The sequence below is a fragment of the Chinchilla lanigera genome, unplaced genomic scaffold (genome assembly GCF_000276665.1).
Source record: "Chinchilla lanigera isolate Chin_1 unplaced genomic scaffold, ChiLan1.0 scaffold00126, whole genome shotgun sequence".
Lineage (NCBI taxonomy): Eukaryota > Metazoa > Chordata > Mammalia > Rodentia > Chinchillidae > Chinchilla > Chinchilla lanigera.
The window spans coordinates 4,220,635-4,246,036 of record NW_004955527.1 but is presented as its reverse complement, the minus strand read 5'-3'; the positions used below and the strand labels follow the sequence as shown (position 1 = coordinate 4,246,036).

Below are 25,402 nucleotides of genomic sequence, written 5' to 3'. Positions count from 1 at the left end.
TAAGGTGGGGGCCGGCGGGGTGGGGCGTTGCATCCCTGCTAGGTTACAGGAGGGAATGCCAGTGGCTGTTCTGCTCAAGTTTCTGAAGCAGCTGGTCTTGAAGCAGAGGATGTGACTCTGACACGGGGCAGAAAGGAGGCCAAATGGCCTCTCCCTGCTTACCCAGCACTCCCTGATTACTGACCTGACAGAAACACTTTTTGTTGATCAAACCCCAATCTGGCTGCTCTGGGCTTTTTGTCAACTCCACCCCCTTTTTGGCATACCCTCAAGAGCCCAACTGTATTTTATTTTATTTATCTATTTATTGTCTTTTGAGGCAGGGTCTTGCTATGCAGTTCAGGCTGGCCTTGAGCTCACTTTGTAGCCCAGGCTGGCCTCGAACTCACAACAATCTTCCTGCCTCAGCCTCCCGAGTGCTGGGATTATAGGAGTGTGCTACCGAACAGCCCAATTTTGGCAAGAACCCTACTCAGCTGGTCTAGCAGGATCCCCCACCCTCACATCTGGGCAGATTCCTCAGCTCCCACGGTTGCCCAGGTTGGACATCTCATCTCCCGTTTGTCTTCAGCAAGAATCCTGCTGGGTCTGCTCAGCCCGCAGCCCCCTCACTGTGATACTTCCTTCCTCTTGGTGCTTTTGCATCCACTCCCACCCTGCCCTGCTGTTCCTCTGTAAAACCCCGCTTTTCCTTGTCACCCAGGAAGTAAGCCAATCTCTCCCCCCGCTACAGACTGCCAGCACAGCGGTCCTCAGCCTAGCACTGTCGGCCTGAACAGTCCACTGTACCCTTCGCTAAGTGTCTTGTAAGTAGCTTTGCTCTTTGCAGACCCGCCGCATCCCCAGGTGACTGGATCAGGCCAGAATGTGGACACAGTGGACCCTGGGAAGATGCCCACGGCTGTTTCCTGAGGCTCTGGGAATGAGACACACACTTTCCTCCATGGAGACGCCATGGTGTGAAGATGAGGTGCTTGCAGCTGCCCGGACCATCTGTGATCACAGAAGCATTTATTAAGCACCACCTGTGTGCACACAGGACCCTGACCCTGTATGAAGCCTGTGGACAAAGTGATGAGAGACAGAGACGGTGAGAAGCTGGCGGTTTCTGCAGCTCCCAGGTGCAGGCGCTGAGCCCTGGTTTTACAGAACCCCACTGGAAATTGGAGCCTGGTCTTCCATCTCTTGTGGCTGCAGCAGCAATGACAGCAAACAGCAAATTTTATCTTAGAGCAATGGTGAAGTGGCTTCGATGAAAGCAGCGCTGGAGAAAAATGAGAACACATAGGAAAACCTCCCAAAGGGCGGCTGTGCTGACTGAGGACTGAAAGGTCACCTCTGCACACCGTGATATTTAACAAGAAACATATTTTGCTCTTTGTCCTTGGTTCCTGGCCCAGAGCTCTGAAAACCCTTGCAGTTGCCTGATAGGAGTGTCTTTTGTTATTCATGATGAGCCCTAGAGAAAATGCTGTGTGCTAATGTGAAGGCCAAGGGCGAGACCCCTAGCACCTCCTCTCAGGATGGGGCTGACCACAAAGAGAGCGAAGTGTCAGAGGATGGGGATTCCAGCCCTCCCGCCCACTGCCAACACCCGTGTCCAGAGGAGGAGCTTGAGTTCGGGATCAGGAGACTCAGACAACCTCAGGGTTAGTGAACGTAGACTCGCTGGGATGGCACTAAGTTCTGCGACCCATCCTAGCAAATTGCTAAGAGGAGGGGATTGCCAGAATCCCAGATTCCATCCCCTGGGTCAGAGGTCCTGGTGGTCTGAGACTTAAGCCTGGCATCTGGAGGGGGGCTGTGAGATGGAGCGCTTGACTGGGGGGCCTCAGTCTAACTCCAGGGAGAAGTCACTGTGCAATTAGATTGTTGGGCAACCCGCTGGTGGTAGAGAAAACACACCACGGCTGCAAAACAGAGCTCATTACACTCGTCCATCTCATTAATTTCTAATTCAGAGTAACATTCACCAAAGAAGACATGAAATGAGTAACTAGAAGTTTACCACTGTTCATGACATCTGCCATTAAATTCAGGTATGTTCCAGGAAGCACGTCCACCCCTGGTTTCCCTTCTCCTGGGACCACCGATGTGCCCATGCCCGGAACTCCAGAAGAGTCCCATTCCTCCAGCCTGAGGGGTCAGGCTGGCCCGGTCCTCATTTCTTTTTTCTTTTTTTTTTTTTTTTGAGACAGGATCTCGCTATGCAATTCAGGCTGGCCTTGGGCTTACTTTGTAACCCAGGCTGGTCTCAAACTCACAATGATCCTCCTGCCTCAGCCTCCAGAATGCTGGGATTACAGGTGTGTGCCACCACACCCGGCTTCCGGTCCTCATTTCTGACCATCACTTGCTGGTTGTGTGGCTCAGGCAACCCGACCTCCCTGTGTTTCTAATCCCTCCTCTGTACACAGTGGGACACACTCCTCGAAGCAGCATTGTGCAGAAATGTGTTCTTCTGTTCTCTGTTGCTATAACAAAGTCTCTGGCCCTCAGAACTTATGATGTAAAGAGGATCTCTTGGTTCATGCTGCCGGCAGCTGGAAGAGCCAAACAACATGGCACCAGCATCCTGGTGAGGGTGTCCTGGCTGCAGCACAACATGGCTGAGAGCAAAGAAGGAACCTGCTGTGTAGGGAAGGGGCGTGTGTGTAAGAAGGGAGCAAAAGACCTAAGCCAGTCTGTGAGACCAACCCGAACCCCTTCATGAGGGGAACCCCATGACCTGGCTCCTCTCCACCAGGACACACCTCTTGAAGGTCATCATCTCAACACCGTCACACTGGGGACCAAGCTGCCAGCCCAGGGACTGTAGAAGGGAAAACCTACCCAGCCCTAGCAGGGGGAGTTAACTCAGCCAAGCTCTGTATGTGTGTCAGTGGCACTTGCTTCTCTGCCCCAGACCCCTGTCACCCACTTCACTCCAGGCTCATGCACGTTCCTGGCCCATCTTTGAAGTAGAGAAATAAATCCACTGGGCATGGTGGCACATTCCTGTGATTCCAGCACTGTGGGAAGCTGAGGCAGGAGGATAACAAGTTCAAGCCCAAGGCAATTTAGCAACTTAGAAAGATCTTGGCTCGTCTAAAAATTTTTAAAAAGGGATTGGGGATGTAGCTCAGTGCAAAGGCCTTGGCTTCAATCTCCCACAGCGCACATGCATGCATGTGCACACACACACATAAATATAAATCCATCAGCGAGAGTTCAGAAGGAAAGGATAATAACTCATGGCTTCTCCTGTGATCATCAGCCTAGCTCCGTGCCAGCAGCAGATGCCTGGCTGGGCCTTTGAGGAAAGAAGTAGAGAAAACCTCAGTGACCCAGTGACAGAAGGAAAAGGTGATGGGGGCATAGGCAAGGGCAGAATCACTGAGGGAAAGCAACAGAACAAGCAACATGAGTTAATAATGTGTGTAAAAGCATGGCAGTCAGTAAGCATTTGTTGAGTTCCTGCTGGGTGCACACAGGCCCGGGACCTGGTACTTGGAGGGGAGGAAGGCAATGGAAAGCTCGATTTGGAGACCCAGACCTGAGTCTGTGGCCCCCAAATGCCCCTGGCCTCTCATCTAATGAGGCCTGCTCACCAGGGTAGGCTCTTAATCACCTCTGGGATTCAGGGGGAAGCACTTGGTCAGGACCACTCAAGCCGGTTCCGAAAGGCTGACTTTGGAACCTCTCTAGTATCTAAGAGGAGGCCAGCTGTTGGATTCTTCAGGGAACAAAAGACCTCAGCTGAAGGTGGATTTCATCACCTGGAAGGATGGGAGGTGGAAACGATAACCACTTTCCCATCCTTTTTGCAAGTTCTAAGGCAGGGTCCTTCTGGCTATCTGGTCTACCCTCTACCCCCAATGCAAGACACACACAGACACGCAAGGTGAATTGGGGCTCTTTCCTCCGCTTAATCACAAGCCCTGTTAGAGCAGAAAATGAGTTCTGCATTGTGATGCTCCATTTCCCTCTCCTGATTAGTTATTCGGGAGCTATGGATGGTGACACTTGCCTAGGAGATGCGGCGACTTTCAATATCCTGAAGTGCAGAAATCAGGGAGAGAGTCCTCTGCCCAGAATGACAATGCATATTGGGGGGGAAAAGAAAAGAAAAAAAGAGCAAATCTGTTGCCTTGAAAATAGGAATGCATCTTTGATAAATAAGCACCTTGAAGATTAATGCCCCAGAAAAGAAATGTTGAGATGATTGTTTCTAAGACGACATACCTGTGGACAGGCAGTTATTTTCCAAAAGATACCAGTTGCCCAATTGTGGAGGACGGAATGAACAGAAAAGCGATGAGAAGACTCTGCATTTCTTCTGAGATGCACCTGCCCCTCACCTTGGGGACAAGATGTGTTCCTGAAAAGTTAACCGCAGATGGGAATTTTTATAGACCAAATCATTTTTTTTCCATTACTCTCCTTGCAAAAATTGGTCCTCAGAATATTTTCAGGCTCTCGGATATAATAAAACTACAGCTAAGGCTGCAGCAAACCTTTAAACATTATCACTTTTATGGCTGGAACTGACCATTTTCTTATATTAAAAAATCGCATTCTGAAAAACATGATATAAACCAGGGAGGGTTGTTTCCCTATGCAGTAAGAGAGTTTCAGTGTTAGCAATCATTGGCTAAGTCACTTCTGTGTGGGCCCCCAACCAAGACATTTTCACCTGGCACTAATGCAATTTGCACCACAATTCTGTGAGCTAGATATCAGCTCCTTATTTTTTTTAAAAGCCAATAATCAAGTTTAGAGAAATTAGTAACTTACCCATGCCCATGAACTGGAAGTAGCAGCAAAGCTAGAATCCAAGCCCAGGTCTGAGTGGCTCTGGGTTTGGTAGACTTCTCTCTGATTTAAAAGTCTAGTCTAACGTAAGAAAGCAAACTAATAGCAGCCCCAATCCCAGCCGCCTCAGCTGCTCAGTGAAATAAAGCAGGCTGGATTCTAACAGTTTCTTTCCCAAAGGTCTCCAGAGAAGGTAAGAGACCATTCACAGTCTTGTGATACTCAGACCTTGGGTCCACCCTGTGTAGAAATGAGTTGTATTTCATGAGAGTTGGGGCCAAGATGAATGGGGGATAAAATAAAGACAAAGGTCCAACCGCTCAAAGCCAACCTGGGAAGAGCCAGGAGCACCTCTTTGGAGCCCACGCTAGCAATGAGGAAGCTCAGAGCTGAAAGTACTGGAGACCTGGAGAGTTTAGGAAGCCAAGCTGAAGGATCCAGGCTCTAGCTTTGAAACTGGGATGTCTGAAGTGTTTCTGCTGAGCAGGTTGTCACTCTCCAAGATGGTGCTGAATGGGCTCCACTCTTGGTATCCACATCCCTGTGTAGTCCCCTCCCTACCCAGGGCTGGAATTAACCACATAGATGTGTTAGTCAGTCCTGATGTTAGGTTATAAAAAGGCTACAGCTTCCACCCTGGGTGCTCACTCTCAATCTCTTCTCTCTTTCATGTCATTCTCTCTGGGAGAAGCCAGCAGCCTCCACATAGTGAAGATTCCTATATGGAGGAAGTCTATAGACTCCTATGAGTCTATGGAGAAGTACACATGCAAAGCATGAAGGGCTTCTACACACAGCAAGAAACTGAGGCCTCCACCAGTCGAATGAGCTTGGAAGTAGATTCTCCCACCCTAGACAACTGCAGTGCCATCTGACATTTTCACTGCAATCCCAGGAGAGATATCAAGCCAGAACGACCCAGTTAAGAACCACCTGGATTCCTCACCCACAGAACATATGAGAAAAATAAATGCTCACAAATTTAAGCAGCTAACTATGGGAATCATTTGTTATGAAGTGATAGCTAACTAATACAAGTTGTTTTCTTTCCTCTTGTTGGCATGGACTCATATCCAGCCAGGCTGTGCTTATCTTCCATCATCTTTCTCTTTCTCCTCCAGCTCATTTCACCTCTCCCTCCCTTTATTGGTTGATAAATTGACTGTATTTTGAATGTAAGTCTTGTGGATCCTAGGCAAGTGCTTTAGTTCAGCACTGAGCTACATCCCCAGCCCCACCCTCCCCTTTTAAAACATTGAGACAGTGCCTCGCTAAGTTGCCTGGGCTAGCCTCAAACTTACGGTGCAAATTCTGAGAAGATGCTAGTGCTAAGCTCTTGGACTTTCCAGCTTCCAGAACCATAAGCCAAATAAACTTCTTTATAAATTATCCATCTCCGCTAGTTTGTTATAGCAACAGAAAATGCACTAGAGCCAAACATTGTGTGATTTACAGCTTACATTGCTCCGTGTGTATCCAGCCAGTACTCTGCCAGAAAGTGCCCAATGCCAGGTTTTCTGCTGAATGAAGCAAAGGGGGGAAGTCCCTACAATGAGAAAGAGTGTAAGGTGATTCTTCTCTACCAGGCCTGGTGGACCCAGCTCAAGGCTGCAGACAGAGCCCAAGAATTTAGGCCCTTATCTTTCTTTCTGTCTCAGGGAAGGGCCTGTGGGGCATGATGTGGTGCTGGTCAGGGCTTGAGCAGTGGATGTAGATAGACAGGTCCAGTCCCAGCAGTCCACATATTAGCTGGATGCACTCATCTGTTTCATGTTACTATAATGAAATACCTGAGGCTGGATACTTATAAAGGAAAGAGATGTAGTTAGCTCACAGTTCTGGGGCTTCACGAGCAGGGCTCTGCATTCACCTGGCTCTAATCAAGACCTCATGGCCATGGCATCACCTTGGCAGGGACCATCTGGAGAGGGAGAGACCAACTCACCAGAGAGGAAGCCAAAGAGACAAAGACCTAACCAGGCTTGCTCTTTTCTAACTACCCTCTCACAAGAACCAATCAGGGGTCCCTTCAGAGCCCTCCAGGGTCCATCCCCAGGGACTCAGGACCCGCTAAGCCATCTCTCAGAGGTTCCCTACCAATGCCACCGTGCTGACCACCAAGCTTCCAGCACTCGCACTTTGGTCCACATCACACTCAGACCACATCACCGGGCAACTCAGCAGCCTCTGGGGCTCAGCGGCCTCTGGAGCTCAACGACCTCTGCTATCCAGTGGGGATAAAACTGAGACCCTGCGGGCAGTGGGGGGACACATAGAACTCACGCATACCAGACCCAGTTCAGTGTCTGAGCTCAGCGAGCTCCGGAATTAATTGGATCACAGGCTCCCTGTGCCTATGGGGGGGAGTCCCACCCCCTAGATCTTAAGTAAATTGACAACCAGCAGCAGCAACAGAAAATGCCACATTTTCTACTACCGCTACTACAAAGCCGCATTTTCACCTGAACACGTCAATACAAGTAAACGCTTTGTTTCCAAAGCCTGGGTCTTTGATTGAGTTATTTTTTCCACTGCTAGAGAAATTCCAGAAGAAACCTCATCTGTTATGGGAACACAGCCTCAGGGCGGCAGCAGCTAAGCAGATCCAGGTGCCCGGCAAGGCCTGGTCCTGGAAAGCGCACCTGGAGCCGGACTCTTAGTAATGGCCTGACTCAACTCTGACGGAGCAGCCCCGTCCCCAGCAGCTCAGAACAGCCTTGCGGGGCGGCCGCCTGCCCCTTCCCCAGACGTGTCTCAGTGGCTGCCTGTGGCAGAGAAGACGCCAGTCATTTCTTCTTCCGCTTTGGGACTTGGGTTGCATCAAGCTCTGACATCAGAGAGGAACTCGCTCTCTCTTTGGTTCTTTTTTTTTTTTTGTCTTTTTGAGACAGGGTCTCACTAAGCAGTTCAGGCTGGGCTTGAGCTCACTTTGTAGCCCAGGCTGGTCTCAAACTCACAACAATCCTCCTTCCTCAGCCTTCTGAGTGCTGGGATTACAAGCATGTGCCACCACGCCCAGCTTCTCTTTGGTTCTAGTCTAGAATTTTACAGCTAGGCACACCAAGGAGGTCTGTGCCACATCCTGGGATGTGCAAGGGGAACAAAGCTGGGCTGGGAGAAAGAGCTGCCCTGCCTGGCCCCTGCACTGGTGTTGAGTAAACATATAAACAGAAGAGAGAAAACCAGCACACCTTGGCTACTGAGGAGGCTGAGGCAGGAGGATCACTTGAGCCCAGGAGACCTGGGCAACAGACTGAGACTGTCTCAAAAACAGAGAAAAAAGTGCCAAACTCTATTGTCCACTAGAGGAAAAAAAAGCTCCAGTAACCAACACTCATCCGCCAAACCAGATAGTTTACGAATCGCTCTGATCACTATGTGGTTTGGACAGCAAAGGTTTTCCCTTCCTCTTCCGGTTACTGACTGACCCCGCGCTAACCCCGCGAAGGAGAGGGAAAGAGGAAGTGAAACGAATCAAGATGTGTTGTGTCCCTGTACCAAGTCCCCGTGATGAATGTAATCATTACGTCGTGCTGCAAACATAGACTCACACAAATTTAAAAAACAAAAAAAATTAAAAGAGCGTGTGTATAGGACAGGCCAAGAGAGAGGGAGGAGGAGGACCCACAGGGACCATGCAGGATAGAGGGCGCTAATCTGATTGATACTTATCTCGTGCTGGCTGTTCATTGGGTAGAGGCCGGTGGGCGGGGTCTGGGGGGTAGCCAGGGAGCCAGGCGAGCTTGCCCAGGTGACTGGTGGTGGTGGATGGGCACGGGCTGCCCACAGCGCCTGGCAGCCACCACAGGGGCTGCGCGTCCCCTCCGGCCGCCCTCTGCCTGAAGCGCTTTGAGTGGTGACCGTCTTCGCCCCAGGCGCCCGGCCTCACCCCCCAGCTCCATCTGCGGGACCACAGCCCCTGCCCAAGCCCCGGGGCACAGGGCGCCGCCTCCCCAGCGCCCCCGCAGTCCTTTGCTCTCCAGGGGCACGTGGCACTACATCCTCGATAATTAGCGCCGGGAGAATGAATGCATGCATTAATTCATGTGAGATGGTACAGCCCCGACTCCAGCCAGGCAAATCCGAGCCCAGACCTTGACCTGACAAAGGAGATTTCTATTTCCAAACACTCAGCGCCTACCCCTCTCATTAGATGTCTTAAAAAAATCACAAAAAGAAAGAAAAGAAGCTGACATCTGAGGCTGCGGCTCCTAAATTGCAGGCTCTGAGTACTGTTTACTCTATATTTGTCCTGTCTCCAGGCGTCATCCTGGGGGACGCGGAGGAAAACGCCAAACCAGCTTCAGCGCCCCGGGCGGAATGGTCCCCCGTTGCCCTCTCGCGGCTATGATGGGAATTGCACCAGCCCCAAAGCAGTTGCTTCCCAAGCGTTAAGAGCCTACTGGCATTGAATGAGAGTGAGTTCGCCGGAAGGGGTCTCTGGTGCTGATGGCCTCGGCTAATGTTTACCCTGGGTCCTCTCATAATTCCAGGACTGCTAGGTTGCACGGTAGCCAGGTGGCAGCTCCCCAGGCAGGCGGCTTGCGGAGCTTTTCTAGAGAGGACTCAGACAGCCTTTCCAACACCCTTTATGCTCCCTGCCTTGGCGGGGTTGTGTTAGTTACCTGCTGCATGGATGAAGCCTCAGAAAAGCCCGGAGCCAACGTATAATTTGCAGCTAAGTACAGATGGATGCCCCGAGATTTAAAATTAGCCAAGTCAACTTAATACTGGGCCATTATGCTTGCTTCCAAGCGCCTGAATGTCTGTTAGGAAGACTTCACTTGGGGACAACTCTTGATAAAATAATGAGACTCTGTCCTTCCTGGCAAGATAAAAAAGGACCCACTCCGAAAAGGGACCAGTCGCCCCAAAGGTCATCCCGCCAAATCAGTGAGTCAAGCTGGTTGTCCCTGCACATGAGAGACGACTTTGTGGTCGTACAAATTAAAGTGAGATTTACAGTGCTTTGCAGAAGGCAAATATCTATTTGCAAGTTTATGAAAAATCCCACTTAGCTTTGGCAAGCAAAGTCCTCCTCTCTCCCCACCCGAGGTAGGGTGTGAGGGGACGATGAAGAAGGGGCCCCTCAGCCAATACCCCTGGTGACTTCGCGGTGGAGATGGCGTGAATTTACATGAGTGGCTGGCACGTGGAGCACCCATCCTCTGTGCTCTCTGCACACGTTATCTCATGTCATCCCTACAATGACTTTACAAGCTAGGCGTTATTATCTCCATATTTTAAAGGAAGAAGCTGAAGTTTTGCGGGAGGCTACCTGATGTGCCCACGATCATGCTGGACCTAGGAGATGTCAGAGCCTGGACTCAAATTCAGGTTCGCCTGGCAGGTGGTAAAACACACCGCTCTTTTCTCCCAGAGCAAGGTGGAATCCACCAGCTGTTACACCCCTGGCTTAGATACAATGCCCACACCTGTAATTTACAGGAGAAGTTCGTTTTGCTACATTTTAGAAGTCTCAGTGCTTTCGTGGCTGGCTGGCTGCAAGACAGAGGGGTAGGGCGGAGGAGGGCTGCTCGCAGCACAGAGCACAGGAAGCAGAGAGCCGTGACAGACACTTCCAGGCCACGCCCACTGTGACCCTCCTTTAGTGACCAGAGCCCGCCTCCCAACTCCGAGTCAGCTGTTTCACTTCATCATTCAGTCGCCTTTCAAAAGCTCCACCTATGAGCACACAAGGCTTTGGGGGACATTTTCAGATGACAGCCTTCTCCTTCATTTGCTGGAACTGTAGAGACCCAGTCAGTATCACCCTTCACTCCCCTTGGGAATGTAGTAGGCACAGCTGAGAAATGCACTCTATCATCGTGGCCCTGCAACAAATCAGTTTGGAATTAGGCAGCTTCCAACAACAATAAATACTATCTCGCAGTTTCTGAGGGTCAGGAATCAGGTGGATTCACCGGGGCCCTTGGAAGATTGCAGATAAGATGTCAGCCAGGGCTGCAGGCAGCTCACAGCTGGCTGGGGCCAGAGGGCTGGGGTCTAACCTCACTCCCTCGGCTCTGGCCATGCGGGCTTCCCCTCGACTCCTCACCGGGTGGATGTGGGCTTCCCCAAGGTGAGAAGATGTAGAGAGAGGGAGAAAAGGAGGAGCACCCCCCAGGGTGACATTATCAGGCCACTTCTGACACCACGTGACACCAACACGAAAGTACAAATGCCAGGAGAGCAGGATTCTTGGGTACCATTTTGCAGGGTACCTACTGTGTAGACAGAGATGCCACAAAGACAGAATGAAACAATGGCTTTAAAACCAAAAGAGTGTTGTCAAAGGATATGGTACAAGATGTGTGGCCACAAAGGTATTCATAATACTCATCTCCAAAGTAGTCACCCTTAGCTGCCTGATCAGAGGGGGCACTGGGGAACCACAGCAAGACAGGTAGGCTTAACGATGGAGGTGCAGAGAAGGCACCAGAGGTACCAAGAGAAAGGGTCGAGCTGGGAAGGCTCGGCAGTGTCCCCCCAGCTGCCGGCTCCAGGTCAGCCCTCCTCTCTCACACCTGACCCTCCTACAAGCGCACACCAGGGAACAGATGGCTCACGGGACCGTCCATCCCTGATCCCATCTATTCTCTGTTCCAGAACTTCCTGCTGCCTCAGACATGAGCCGTTTGTCCCTGATGTTGGTGTCCCCAGAACCTAATGTAGCACATGCCATGTACCATCATCTCTGAAATCACCATCCTCTTCCTCCTCCTCCCTCACTGGGTGCCTAGGATGTGCTGAGCGATGTACCTGCTCCTCCACCGGCGAGGTCTCGCCAGATCTCTGCAGTCCTGAGGGCCATGCACGCTACCACCATCAGGTAATGACATGGTGTCTTGGTTACTTTTCTCTCGCTGCTGAGACAAAATACACAACACCCAACATTAAGGAAGGAAAGGTTTATTTAGCTTACAGTTGGTGGAGGTTTCAGTCCATATTTGGCTGGCTGCAAAGCAGAGTGGCACATGGCAGAGGGCAAACATTCATGGCGGCAGAAGATAGCAAAAGCAGCAAGAGCAAAAGGGAGGAGATCAGGCGTCCCTTACTTATGCAAACTATCTGCTCCAGAGTGGGTGTAGCATTCACTCAAACCCATAATCCCAGCATTGAACTATGGATCAATCAAAAATCTAGAAGCCTGCCCCATGACTGCACGAGGGTTTGGGGGGGACATCCAGACACAAACCGTAACCTGGGGCGAGTCAGAAGGTAACGTGTGCAGGGTTAGACATCTAGCAGACAGCAGAGGTAAGCTTCAAAGACAGTCAGTCGACCCCACAGCCTTGCTTTTAAGCCTTATTGCTGCAGAGGCTGTTTAGTAAATATCTGTTAAAGTAGGTGAATTTATTTTTTAATCAGGTTTTATTGGTACATTGTAGATATACGTAAAGATCACATTCATCACAGAGAATTTGCACCTGTGCATGGTATAACTTGGTTTTTTCACATTCCCCTCCCCTCCCTTCAACTCCTCCTTTCCTCTCCATTTATAAAAGCTTTGTTTCCATGTCTTCCTTCTTTTCTAAATTTTTTACTTTCCCTTCTTTCCTTTCCCCCTCCCCCTCACCTGCTCCCCTCCCCCATTTGAGCATTTTTTTCCTATTTCACAATATCTGATATATATTTTGCTTATTTACACAAAGTAGATGAATTTAAAAATAACTATTGACCTTAAAAAAGAGGGAAAGCCTAATTAAAAAGGAAAAAGTATTGGAGCGTAGCAAATTCTAGAAAGAACCGACCCCACACAGAGCTTTCTTCCGGGTCTCAGGAGAAAGAAGAAAAAGGACCTCGCAAATGAACTTAGTTTCCAAAAGGCAGCAGCAGGGATCAGGAAGCCGCTTCCTTTTGGCTTAGACCTCTTCTCCCCGCCATGCACCTCCGTCCACGCAGCCTCCGGGATGACACGGGGCTGGGTGAGACCTCGGCAAGCAGGAGCCAGTGGGCACCCTCCTCCCTGGGTGCCCGGGTGGTCGGCGCTGAGCACCAGGATTTGGGCATGAGTCTCCACTGTGCTTCCAAAATGCAGCGTTCCAGAGTGTGAGACACACAGACAAAGGCCAAGAGACAAAGCCGTGCAGGATTGTCATGCCACCACCCAGATGCTTTAAGAAGGAAAAAACACTGAGTAGAAACATCACAGCCTGTTTGCTGTTGTGCCTGCTTCCCGGCCTGCCTCTTATGCTGTTCCCTACCACCCGACGGTCCCACGTTATGCCGGCCCATCTGATGTCCAAGCCCAAGCGGAGCTGGCCCACTGGCACATGAGTGCTAGGTATGCATGAGGCACAGGGCAATTCTGTCACCCAAGGAGACCAAGTCTTAGGCGGAGACAAGGAGACAGAAGGGGGAGCACTTGTCCCATGGGGAGTTGGGTGTGGGGCTTTATTTGATCTCAAAGGGTTCGTTTCAATCATGGGGTGAACTGGGTGCAGAACATGTGATAAAGGGGGGAACAGCAGGAGAGGCCCATGGCTTTCTTTGGGTGCCCTGAGGAGGGAGGGAAGGAGGGAGAGGAGGAGAGAGGCCTGGGGTTGGGCTGCGGGGAGGATGTGGCATCCGAGGAATTGGGGCGATACCCACCAGTGCTTCCTAACCTCGTTCTCATGTGATTTCCGCAGTGCTGGATAACGACCTGTGCTGTGTTCATTGAATGATTTCTTCACATTGAATCATTTTTTTCATAGAAATTCATTCATCTTTAAAAGACACTTCATACCACGGTGGCGAAAACTAAATGGAAGAACTGTGTCGCCTGCCGTAGCAGAACAGAACCATATGATAAAGAAAACCAAAGCAAAATAATTGTATTAAATTCCAGGGGCTGCAACGCCTGGGGTAGTGCTTGCCTGGCATGCACTAGATCCTGGGTCCCATCCCCAGTAAGATGGAGAGATGATAGATAGATAGATGATAGATGATAGATAGATAGATACATAGATAGATACATAGATAGATAGATAGATCATAACTGCTCTTACAGGGGAAATCTAACTCTTAACAAGAATTAAAAAGTTGTGACAGACACAAGAATATTTGTGGACGTGATCAATAATACAATATTTGCCAAACACATGCGTGGCCCTGGGTTCCACCCCACAGTACTGCCAAAAAAAATTTTTTTAACATTTTAAAACATGCACAAGAACACTTAATCCAGACATTCTCCTTGAAATAATGTAAAGATTTTTTTAAATGCCCTCAATTCCAGGAGCGTGGCAGGTCAGTTTATCTGAAGGACCCTCCCGTTATTATACAACTAGGTCTTTGAAAATTACTCTAAGCACTTTTCTATGCATTGCTCAGCTTGTAGGAAAATAAGGACAAGCGCGAAGGTCAGGGAGGGACGGGAGGAGAATACGGAGTCGGCCGTAGGATGGGCACAGTCTGCAAATGTGTCACGGAGCTCGCGGGAGAAGCAGCAGCCCTGGGATCCGAGGAGGCTAAGCCCCGAGCTCTCAGTGCTGTGGGAGAAATAAATCAGGGGCTCCCATAGGAAGCCGTGCCTGCGCCGGGGCTCAAGTGTGCGCCGCGTGGTGACATTCTCGGCTCTGGAGAAGACATAAACCCCGGAAGAAACCTCACCCATACCGGCTCCCGGGATCCCAGCCGATTAATGTTCACACCACATAAGCTCACAGTAAAAAAAAAAAAAAAAATCCCAAATGCTTCAGAGTGGGAGCAACAGCACGAACAAGACAAATGTCACGTCCTATGCATTTCTGACACTGCGATTGCAAAACACAAAATGTGAAGTGTGAAATGTTTACAGGAAAAAAAGTGGCACTTAATCAATGAGCAAAGAAGAGGGAGACCATAAAACTGACTAAATCAGCTGAAAAAAAAGAGAACCAAATAGAATCTTTAGAAGTGAAAGATCCCCTCACTGACTCCAGGGGTGAGTGGTGAAGCAGCCAGCAGGACAGAGAACAGAGGAGCTGAGATGTCTGAAGAAAGTTTCAGGATGCAAACTGGGACACACAGTGGAAAATATGAAGAATAAGGCAGTTGTAAGAAGAAGGTATTAGATGTACCAAATTAAATTCGTCAATATATGTAAAGCACGTGGGTTAGTGTCTAACAATTAACATCAACCAAATGCTAGGGCCCTGAAAAAAACAACAGATACTGGCTTTTCCAATCAAACTCTTAGGGCTGGGATGTAGCTCCGTGTGCCGTCTCACATGCCTGAGGCCCTGTGTTCGCTCTTCAGCAATGCAGAAATAAAACAAAAAAAAATAGTTTTGACTCTCTGTCTAGATCAATTTAAAAAAGAAAAGACTGCTGAATAAACAAGATCTGGTATAAGAAAAGAAGCACAGAGGTAGCTGAGATGAAAAAGATAGATGAGTATGCTAAAAAGATGCCAAGAAATTGGAAAATATAGATGAAACGTGCACATAAATAGAAACTTTCCCTCACTAAAACGGATTAAATGAGAAATACAAAAGTCGACAATCACATAATCGTAAAAGAAATTGAAGGAAGAATTTGTTAGGACTGGGAATACAGCTCAGTGGTCTAGGATGTGTGTAACACACGCAAGACTCTGGGTGTTTTCCCCCAGCACCAAATAAATAAACAACACCATGGAAAACACTTGGCAACAAATTTAATTTGGTACATCAAATTGAAAGCACCCAAGTCAGAGATGGGCGTGGCATGGCATGTTCTTTATTTTCTACAAAAGTGCTTACTTAGATTGAGACCCCGGGAGCACCAGAGAGAATTAACACTCCAGTCATGGCCCACTTGGTCTCTGGGCTCAGTCAGCAGCTATGCCACCCTGAACATGCCCAATTCCTCTGATCTCTGATACAAAGCAGGTGGCTGGCACTTGGACGGGGACTGTTTGATTGAAAGTCCCCTACATCGAGTCCTTCTCTTTTTACAAAACTCTCAGTTGCTCAGGGTTCGTCTCCTCAAATGATACCTCAGTGCAGAAGCGGATAGCACGTCTTGTGGGGATACTGTCGAGAGGTCCTGGGTCTTTGCTGCTGTAAAATACATAGTAGTGGGCTGGGGTGGCAGGCTGGTGGTAGAGCACTAGCCTAGCATGCACAAGGCCCTGGAAGTTTAGTCCTCCACGTTGCAAAAAAGATATGTATTTATGATTCACAACCTGGTGTTTTAAAATATGCACACACTGTGGAATAGCTAACTGAAGTTAAGAGATGCATTTCCTCTCACACCGCTCTGCGTGTGGAGGGAGAGCTGTCAAAATCTACTCTCTTAGCCATTTGCAAGCGTGTAATAGGTTGTTCTTAACTGTAGTCGCCATGGTATACACACTCCTAACTGAAGTTTGTGTCCTTTGACCCATATCTCCCACTCCCGTCCCTTCTCCTGCCATTCTACTTTCTGCTTCTCAAGTTTGACTTTCTTTTAGATTCCACATATAAATGAGGTCCTGTGACATTTGTCTCTCTGTACCTGGCTCATTTCACATAACACAAGGCACTCTAGGATCATCTGGGCTGTTGAAAATGACAGGGCTTCCTCCTTTTCTAAGGCCATATAGTACTCCACTGAGTATATGCACCATGTACTATTTATCCCTTCAACTGCCGAGAAGCACTCAGGTTCATTCTATATCTTGGCTATTGTGTATAATGCTGCAATAAATAAGGGAATATTGCTTTGACATAATAATGTCCATTCCTTTGGAGATATACCCAGAAGAGAGATCACTAGATAATATAGTAGTTCTATTTTTTAAATATTTTAGAGCCTCTGTACAGTTTTCCATAATGGCTGTGCGAATTAATATTCCTTCCAACGAGGGCTTCTCCACATCTCCACCAATATCTTCACCGACTCGTTACCTTGCTCGACTCCTCACTGCGGCAGGGCTGGTGTGGCTTTGCTTTAGGCCTCTGTCCTGGCTGAGCTGACTGGCGAGGTCACTGGTCCTGCGTGCTCCTCAGCCGCGCGCTGGCATCTGTGTCCCAGTTCTGCTGCTTGCTCTGGCCGTGAGGTCCCCGCTGTCTGAGGTCTGTCTGCCTCAACCCAGGCTTCTAGCAGGACCGCCGGTCCACCTAGCATCTGTTTCTCCCAGGGTGACACGAGGGACACCTAGCTGTGAGGGACCCACGGTGCTGTTCCACAGTCCCCTCTCCGGACCCTCCCCTCCGCAGGACCGCCTTGCTTCCTGCTGGCCCTGTTGGATCTTCTGGCAGCAGAACACCGGCCTATCTGCCCTAGGGATGCGCGTGCCCTCCGTCTCTCTGGGGTGTCTGTCTTCGTCTCATCGCCCTTGACAATGTCACTTGTCCCCTTCTGCTTCCTTCTGATCACTTTGGAAACATTCGTCGCCTCCCGCCTAAGACAGAGCGGCTGCATCTATGTCCCACCCCGATTCTCTCTAACTACAGCCAAAAGAAGAACTCTCCCACCCAAGCTGGTTTGGCTTGGCTGCTGTTGCTGCGAAAGGGCTGCTTAAGACTGTTAGGTGTTTTCAACTAGGTTTGCTTTTTCAAGCTATTTTATTGCTCATCATTTCAGGCGCCTGTTTTGAAGGACAAAAGCTGCGCATCCCCTCCTTTCTCTGTGTAACCCCAAATCCCCCAGGCCCATTTCTCCGGTGCAGACAAGGCCTTGGCTGAATGGTTCTCCGGGTGGGTGATGGTGGGGGATGTTTGACAAATTTTAAATGCATGTTTCATTGTCACAGGGGAGTGGATGGCTGTATGCTACTGGCGTCTGGTGAGTTCAGGCCAAGGATATTCCTAAACATCCTACAGTGCACAGAACAGGCCCCCAAGAAAGAGAATTACTCAGCACCAAGTATCAACAGTGCCAAAGCTGGGAAACCCTCCTGTGGCTGACAGGGACAAAGGCCACAGGTAAATCAGGGCACTAGTATCCCAGTGGTCCTGCCATACAGCTGCTGTTCCAGCATCCTTGTCTGTAGCCATCTTCTCTATCTCCTCCTATAGCTCCCCATACCAGCTGTCTGTCCCACCTCAGGGCCTTTGCACCTGCTGCTGCCTCTGCCAGGAATTCCTTTCCCTTCTGCAGTCAGCTGACAACCCCTCCCCCACCTCTTCCCAAAGACACCTTCCCCAGAGAGCCACCTCCAGCCACCCTGCGCCCCCGGGGTCCTCAGATTGTTATGCTGCTTGGACACGCTTTAAAATAATTTCTAAAGTTTGTGTGCCCTCTTTGCACATTTTAAAGTTTATATTTCAAATCCCTCATCACGAGTTTAACTAGTTGCAAAAATACAATTTCTACTATAGTGCAAATACTGGCTTTTAAAGTAAGTTGTTACATCGTGCTTTTAAATGTGTCTGAGAGAATCAGAAAACACAGCAATTTGATGCCTGTCTTCATCCATTTAAAAGACTATATACTTTGTGGTGAAAAATCTTAGATTGACAGTGCTATCACAGACCTCAAAAATCAGTATAAAATTGTAGTGATCAGCTTTGAATTATTTAAGGTAAAAATGTCAGGATGGATTTCTAAATAAGGGGAACAATGTTTACAAGACAACTATCAGAGGCGGGGGATGTAGCTCAGTGGTGGAGTGCTTTCCTGGCATGCACAGTCCAGGGTTCAACCCCCAACACTAAGCAAAACACACACACACACACACACGTGTGTGTGTGTGTGTGTGTGTGTGTGTGTGTAAGAAATTTTACCTTCTTTGAACTGAATTTATCAAAAATAATTATATATCAAAAGTTACATGGGATAGGTGTATTGCTGATGTCTGTGGTTTACTGAAAGGAACAGTCAATCCTTAAAATTTTCTTTTTTCTTGACCAATGTTGCATGCTCAAATTTGGTAATCAGAATGACTAACCTGAAAACAACAATATGCTGTATAAGAACCATTGTTGACCTCCTACCATCTTGTATGGTGAAGCTCTGCATTATTTCCAATTTTTTTTCTTATTACTTGTTACTGTCTTTGATTGTTTGATCAATCTTACATTCTTATGTCTGGTGGACTGAGCAACTTCACTGAAGATAACAGTATGTAATGTAGCAACCACTGTTAATTCCTATTATTTTGGTCTGAGGGCATGTATCGTTTCTGTTGTTTTTGTGTTGTTTTGATTTTGTCTTCATTGTTGTTTTGTTAGTTTTTTTAATTTTTAAAATAAAAATGTTACATGGTAATAAATCAGTAAATGACAATTTAATGATGAGCTTTGGATTAGGTATTTTTTCTACTTAAGGAAAAGACAGGGTTAGAAGCTGGGCCCAGTGGTCCATACCTATAATCCCAGCACTAAGGCAGGCTGAGGCAAGTTCAAGCCCAGCTTGGGTAAGACTTAGTGAGACCCTGTCTCAAAACAAAAAATAAAAAAGGACTCAGAATGTAGCTCAGTGGTATAGCACCCTTTGGTTCAATTCCTGCTACTGCAAAAGAAAGAAAGAGATACCACAAAAGGGAAACCCGAGACAGACAGACAGACAGACAGACAGACAGAGATTGCAAACCACTTGGTTTGCTTAAACAGTATGTTGCTGGGATGGGGATGCAGCTCAGTGGCACAGCGCCTGCCTGGCAAGTGCAAGTCCTGAGTTCGATTCCTGGTACCAAAAACAAACCAACCAACAAACAAAAAAAACCAGTACATTGCTAAATCATTCAAGCCATTTTCAGCCTCTGGAAAGAATTCCCATGTCTCATTACCAAGAATTACTAAGTGACCACTGATTACTTGTTATTGTCTCACTTGGAGCACTTTGTTTAATTAGATTTACTCAAAAATGGTTGAGAAAATAAAAACATTTCTCATTCCATGAGGCCTCAGCAAATGCATGTAAGTACATTGATTTGTATCTTCTCTCATGCTTAGCATTTATTTTCACAAAACCCTTAGAGCACAACCCAGTAAGTTCTGCTCACTGAATTAATAAGAAATCTCTACCATGGCATCTAATTGGCAAAGCCAGTCTTTGTCAAATCAGCCGACCAAATCAGACTTTCTTTGTCAAGGGTCTAACTTGCTTTGTATTTGACAGAGCATGTTACTGTGCATTTCCTTGAGAATCCTGCCGTGGATACACAAGCAAGACACAGACCTGGACCTTGTGTTGTCTCCTGTTTGGAGCAAGGTACAGCAGCCTCCAGCATGCCCTCTTTGCTTTGGCCACCAGGGATCTCCTTTGGCAGTCAAGCGTCCCAGGCCAGGGCCAGGTACAGAGGAGGGCAAGTCATAAGATTAATATTGCCATTGCTTTCCCTGTCTGGCTTCAAAAGAACTCAGTCTGGGTCTAAACACCCCTTTTCAAAGCTAGGTTTCACGTTAACAGACACCCACATGGCAGGGAGATACACAAGGGTCCCCTGTGGGAGTTTACTTGAGGCACACTGCACATTTTCTGTTGTCAGTCACACAGTCTTGCAGCCTAGGTGCATTTTAATGAAAAGAGGTTTAGCTTGTGCTCACAGTTCTGAAGAATCAAGGTTCAAGGAGCTGTATCTGGTGATGGCTTTCCACAGGCAAAGTCCTCAGGTGGGGTAGGGCATCACATGGCAAGAGACAGGAAGTGTACACATGCTTGTGAGTATGTGTGTGAGTGTGTGTGTGTGTGTGTTTGTGTCGGTATCTTCTGGTCTCTCCTTATCTCTTAAAACCACTAGGATTTAATCATGGGACTCTGCCTGATGACCTTATCTCTTGGTAATATTGTAGGATTAAGTGTCCAGCCTCTTTCTACTTCACACTGGGGGTTACATTTCAATATGTGAACTTTTGGAAGACACACTCAAACCATCTCTAGACCAATAGTCCAGATTGTCCCTTATGTGCACTGAGCAAGTATAACAGGCACTTTCCTATCACTAAGACCAAATACCCACTTGCAACTGAAAGGAGAAGTTTATTTAGTACATTTTCCGGTGGGTTCAGTACATGGTTGGCTGGCTCCAAGGCAGAAATGTCATGGTGGAAAGGCCTGGTGGAGGAGGACAGTTGCTCAACCTGTGGCAGCCAGGAAGTAGAGAGAGAGGGAGGAGGAGGGATGAGAACACCTCTTTCCGAGTTGCAACCCCCATAACCCACCTCCAACCTGGCCCTACCTCCTAACAGTACATTCAGCCATGAGCTCACCAACAGATGAATCCACTCATGACCATAGCGCCCGCATGATCCAATTGCCTTCCGAAAGCCCCACCTCTGAACACTGTAGTCTTTTGGGGGACAATTTAGGTCTAAATTATGATAGAATATTCATTGAAAGAAGCATGATGGAGAAGTTTGTCTTTCTATAGCAACATGGAATAACAACAAGGAAAGGGGAAGCAAATGTGTTACAGAAGGGAACACACATTCGCCGAGAATCTGAAAATGATGTCCTCCAACTGTCCTGCCTGTGCCTCTGCTGGCTGCAGTGCGACCCCACTTGAAAGACTCCCTCTCTACTCCATTGACTTTTCTTTTTTTTCAGCACAAGCTCAACTTACCTTTTAATTTCTGCCCCTCTCATCCATCTCCCCCTTGAAATGTAAGAGGTTCAAGAACAAGAAGATGGGTGCCTTCTTCCTCACCAGGCTCCAGGAGCCCAGGACACCAGTTGGCACACATTCTGTCTTTGATAGATCATTGTCCAGTAACAGAGGAATCTGCAAGCTTGCTCCCTGTCCTTAATGCCAGTAACAAGCATGTGACCCGGCTCCCTGGGGTTGCTAAGGAAAACAGTCCATTCACTCTAATAACATCTCCCAGAAACTCCCTTGCGCTTCTTGCCGGTTTCCAGAAACTTAATCAGGCTGCTCCAACGCAAGGAGAGGCTCAGCCCCGTCACCACAAAACTTCCTTGATCTGATCCAGAGGTAGCTGGGAGCAGGGGCCCCGGAAATTGCCCCTGCAAACATGAAAGCTGTTTTCTTCCAGCTTTATTAACTTTTAAGCCTTTTCCTGTTTTCCTGTCACGGCCAAACCCACCCCTTGGCAGACACTGAAGTCTGAATATTTGAAGTAGATTCCTGAGTAGTGATTAAAACAGAGTTAGGACATCAACGAAAGAGATTCAAAAATACAGCAGGGTGCCTGCTATTCCAAAGAGGAGGCACCCGTGAGCAGCAGGTGGGCATGCAGGCCCGGGGACCTGTGGCCTCCTCTCTGCAGGAGAGCACCAGGGTCTGTGCTGGGAGGGCATGAGATCTGCAGAGGAGGTGGCTTGCTGTCATTGTGCCCAGTGTATGGACAGGAGCTGGCAGAATGCAGGGTGAAACTTGTCTGGCTCCACCTTTTGCACACGGGCACATCCGGGCGTGAAGGAGCGGGAACAGAGCCTTCTCCAGTATCAAGCTCAGTACTGAGGCTCCAGAGTCTAGATGCTGTGAGCACCCCATGAAAGGGGCTCTCTGTGTGAGAGCCACATCCACCCCCATGATGCTTGCCTTTTCATTTAGACTCAATAGCTAAAATAATAATAAACCAGCCTGACTCTATGTTCCCTGATCCACTAAAACAATCAGTGGCTCCTTTCACCCCAACCACCAGAGACACTAAATTCCAATCCATGGGTGGACCCAGCCCACATTATTTTGTTTAAGAAATTTATTTTACTCCTTTTGGCTGAGGGAAAGATTTGCTGTGAAAACTATCACCAGGGGCCTGAAGCAGTTCCCTTTGCTTTACCCCTCTCCCCAGTATAGAGGCCTGAACCCAGGTCCTTCCATGGAGCTCCATCCCCAGCCCTTCTTTGCTCTTATTTTGAGACAGGGCCTTGGTCAATTGCTAAGGCTCCCAGGCAGAACTTGAATTTGCAGTCCTCCTGCTTCAGCCTCGCAGCTTACGGGGATGACACCTTATGCTGCCACATTCAGGGGCTCCTTTTGAATTTCTTGGGGTCTTCTGGGGCCAAGACAGGATGCAGGGTCTCTAAAGTGTGTCCTGTCACCTCCCGGGCCCAGTTGCTGGCCCGAGCAATGTGTTCTAATCCCCTGGAGAGTGTGAAGTCCACAGCGTCCACATGACCAAGAACAGCAGGGAGGGCCAAGGGTTTATCTAGGACAACAAAGAACACAGAAACCTGTCAGTCCACAGAGTTGAATGTTTTCCTGCTGCTTCAAGCATAAGCCTGCTGTTTTCAGTAACCAGTGGAAAACTGCACATTATGCCTGTACTTAGTCCTACGGTGGACAGCCCCCTGCCTCAGCCACCAAGGACAAAGCTTGTGAAAACAGGCCTTCGCCTCCCACAGACAGAAAGAATGGGCAGACTCGTATCATGTGTGTCCGAGAGAGGACAGCCAGAGGATGGCAGCTCATGACAAATCCAGAGGACATCAGCCCTGATAGGCTCTGCTTGACCAAAAGAGTGTGAATGGGTCAGTTTGTCTTTAGCATTCCTGGGCTTCATATTGTGTTCCTTTCCTCCTTCTTGGCAGTATCCAAGTAAGCAGGACCTGGGATATGGTCCACGCCTGCTCCTGGGGAAAGGAGAGGCACCTGTCCACCCATCTGCTGGGATGTGAATATTCTCCCAAGTTTCATGGGTTCAAAATTGAACCCCCTAATTCATAATTGACAGCATTTTTTTATTGTTATGATACTGGGGATTGAACTTAAGGCTTCACACTGGGCTACTTTGCCAGCTTGTTTTAGTGTTTATTTTGAGGTCTTCTGAAGTCATCAAGCTGCCAGTGCTAGGCTTGACCTTGTGATTCTCTCCCCTCAGCCTTCCCAGAGGGCTGGGATTACCTGGATGTCTCGCTCACTTATTGCTGATATGAAAGTAGAGGGTCTTTGAAAGGTAATTAGGATTATGTGAGGTCATAAGCGTAAGCCTTCCCTCATGCATCAGTGCCTTTATAAGAAGAAACACCAGAGTTAACTTCCTTCTATTCTCTCACCATGTGATATTAGCCACTATTTTAGGAAACAGCCAAAAGATCCTCACCAGATACAGCCTCTTGGTCTTGGACTTCACAGCCTCTGGAACTCTGAGAAACAAATTTCTTTTCTCTATGAATTATCCAGCCTCAGACACACTGCATAGCAACACAAAAAAAGACTAAGATCCCCTCTGGGTCTGTGAGACTGATTGAGCTAAGGGTGGGAAGTCTTTCCAGGAATACTTGGAGTCAAACAGGGACCAACCAAGCAGAAATTAAAGAAATTAAGACTAAAGAAAAATACAAGGAATCAATGAATTGAAGAGCTGCTTCTTTAGAAAAATAAACAAATAGACAAATGGTTAGCAAAAGTCATCAAAAGAAGGAAAAGACCCAAATCAGTGCAATTAGAAATGAAAAATGTGAAATCACAAAAGACACTACCAAATTCCAGAAGGTTATCAGCAACTCCTTTGAAAACATGTATTCCAATGAATTGAAGAATTTCAAAGAAATGCATAGATTTCTAGAAATATATATACTTCCAAAAGTGAAATAAGAAGATTTTTAAAAGATGGGAATAATTGAATAGCAGGCAATGAAATTGAAGTGGTAATAAAATATTTACCAATAAATTAAAATATACCACCTAATGGATTCACTGCTGAATTCTACAAGAACTTCTGGGACGATCTAATGCCAGTACTCCCCAAGCTCTTTAATGGAATGGAAAGGAAATGAGTACTTCCCTTACAAAGTCATTCTTGGAAGCTACCATTACCCTGATCTAAAACCAGACAGGGACCTAACTATAACAGAGAAGCACAGGCCAATCTTTTTAATGAACATAGATGCAAAACTCCTCAACAAAATACTGGCAAACAGGATGTAACAAAGCATCAGAAAGATTATACATCATGACCAAATAGACTTCATTCCAGGAATGCAAAGATGGTTCAACATATATAAATCAAAAACTGTAATACATCACATAAGCAGAAGTAAAGACAAAAATCACACAATTATCTCAATAGATATAGAAAAAGCCATTGACAAAAATCCAACATCTAGTCATGACAAAAACTCTGAAGAAACTAGATATAAAAGGTTTATGTCAATCTAATAAAAGCTATTTATGACCAACCTACTGCTAACATCATACTAAATCAGGAAAAACTGAAAGCTTTCCCTCTAAGATCTGGAACAGGACAAGAATGTCCGCTGTCACCATTCCTTTTTAATATGGCACTTGAAGCATTAGCCAGAGAAATCAGGCAAGAGAAAGAAATAAAAGGGATATGTATAAGAAAGGAAGAAGTCAAATTACCACTATTTGCAGATGACATGATTCTCTGAAGGATGGAAGAAGACCCCAAAATTCCATGGGAGTCTCCTAGCATTAATAACCAAATTTAGCAAGTGGTAGGATAAAAAATCAACACACAAAAATCATTCACGTTCCTCTACACCAATAAATAATAAAATCACTGAGAAGGAAATTAGGAAAATACTACTGTATACAAAAGCGTCAAGAAAAATTAAGTACTTAGGAATTAACCTAACCAAAGAAGTGAAGGACCTCCACAAATGAACACTACAGTACTCTGAAAAAGAAGATCAAAGAGGATATCAGAAAATGGAAAGCTACCTCCTGTTCCTGGATAAGCAGAACCAATATTGTCAAAATGGCCATCTAAATCTGACACATAGTTTTACTGCAATCCCAACAAAAATGCCAGAAGTATTCCTCATAGAACTAGAATTAATAATTTCAAACTAGAAAAAATAATTC

General features: G+C 47.4%; 1 long non-coding RNA gene across 1 annotated transcript; it reads right to left on the bottom strand.

Annotated features, from left to right (window-relative positions):
* Positions 1-401: 401 nt before the first annotated feature.
* On the bottom strand, positions 402-21,625 carry LOC106147207. The gene is made up of 4 exons (XR_001231976.1): positions 21,233-21,625; positions 11,557-11,663; positions 4,225-4,360; positions 402-1,264 (listed from the first exon to the last, which is right to left on the bottom strand). It is a non-coding gene; the product is annotated as an uncharacterized LOC106147207 (long non-coding RNA).
* Positions 21,626-25,402: the final 3,777 nt, after the last annotated feature.